Source organism: Setaria italica, chromosome I (genome assembly GCF_000263155.2).
Source record: "Setaria italica strain Yugu1 chromosome I, Setaria_italica_v2.0, whole genome shotgun sequence".
NCBI classification, from domain to species: Eukaryota; Viridiplantae; Streptophyta; class Magnoliopsida; order Poales; family Poaceae; genus Setaria; species Setaria italica.
In genome coordinates, this window is record NC_028450.1 from 29173148 (window position 1) to 29174876 (window position 1729).

Below are 1729 nucleotides of genomic sequence, written 5' to 3' on the forward strand. Positions count from 1 at the left end.
AAGATCTGTCCGTCGGGGCCGCCGCGGCAGCGATGTTCTGGCTGGCGCGAGCGAAGAGCTGAGGGCGCTCTTCGTCCGCGCAGATGCACTGCTGGACGTCGCGCGCCCGCTGTCGCGCTCCGCCTTCGTGGCGGGGGCGTTCGACCTCTTGGCAGGACGCCGCGCGCGCCTCCGGCTACCGAGCGCGCTCCGGAGCCTTGCCGAGAGCCTCGGTCGTAGCTGCGGCGCGCGGAGGGGGAGTCCTCTGTCTCCCTCCGGCGCCATCGTCGTTGGACCCCTCAGAGTGCACATCGGCCATGAAGCACTCACGTGAGGGGTGGTGGCTCCCACTGTCGGAGCCGGCGTTGGAGATTGTCCTCGCCACGCCTGCAAGTTTGTTGCTCGCGGGCGACACGGTCATGGACCGCGTCCGGAGGCGACCGTAGGTCACCGCGGCATTGCGCAGCCCGAAGAGCCGACCCCTTGGGAAGGGCCCTCCGGCGCGCGCCTAGCCGCTCGCCGCTGTCCCGGCGGCGGGGCCTGGGATGGCGGGACGAGCGGGCAAGACGAGGAGAGGGATCAGCTCGATCCCCTCCCCGGTGGCGAGGAAGTCCAGACTCCCGAAGCGGATCAGGGAACCCGGAGCGAAGCTGGTGTCGTGGCTGGCCATCCGAAGCTGGAGATGTATGCGCAAAGGTCCCCTACCTGGCGCGCCAATTGTCGTTGTCCAGATTTGCGGATCAAGACTCTAGACTAGTAAAGGCCTATTTGGGACTGCTCCGCTCCAAAAAAAATAGCTCCACTCCACCAACTCCACCTTTTGTCAGATCCACTCCACCAACTCCAGAAAAATAGGGAGCTAGGTACCTGTTTGGCTACCGGATCCAAATTCAGGTCCAAAAATTATAGGAACTAGTGGGAATAGTCGTTTTTGCCCAAAGGTTTTGCTCCGTGCTACAGTATCATGCTACAGTACCGCGCTACAGTACCCATGAGGTTACTGTGCCGTTCATGCACTGCTCGTGTTTCTTTTTTCACATGGAAAATTTTCGTACTAGAGAACAGATCCATTACTTGTTCCAATAAAAATTAAAATTTGTTTCATGTGACATCAAATGAAATTACAAAATTAACCACACCAATATTAACTAGTTCCAAGCAAGAGAAAGGGCGGTGGCCAACTCATCACGAAATACATCCATAGTTGGAGCATTGGCATTCGAAGTAGACCCGTCGGACGCCAAGGGAGAAACTGCATATTTGTTATACCTTTTCAGGATAGTAGGTATGTAATTAGGATCACGATCAAACCGATCAAAGTCAATGTCTTCACCTCCATGTTCACAGATATAATTGTGAAGGACCATAGTAGCCACAACAATCATCTTTTGCTTGTACATAGGGTACGGTGGCATCTTGTAGAGAATTTGCCACTTCATTTTTAATAATCCAAACGATCTCTCAATAACATTGCGAATAGATGAGTGAACATGATTGAACCTTTCCGCGGGAGTCTTTGGTTCCATACCCCTATGCCATTCGGGTAAATGATACCTTTCACCCTTGTACGAAGCTAGATACCTAGGGCGATTAGGATAACCCGCATCAACAACATAGTATTTGCCTGCAAAATGAGAAGATAATATAAGTTATTATTTGTTCAGCACTAGGACAAGTAAAACATAAATCATATAAAGGCGATGTTACCTTGTGGAGGATGTGGGAAGAATTCTTCGTCCACTCTAATTGC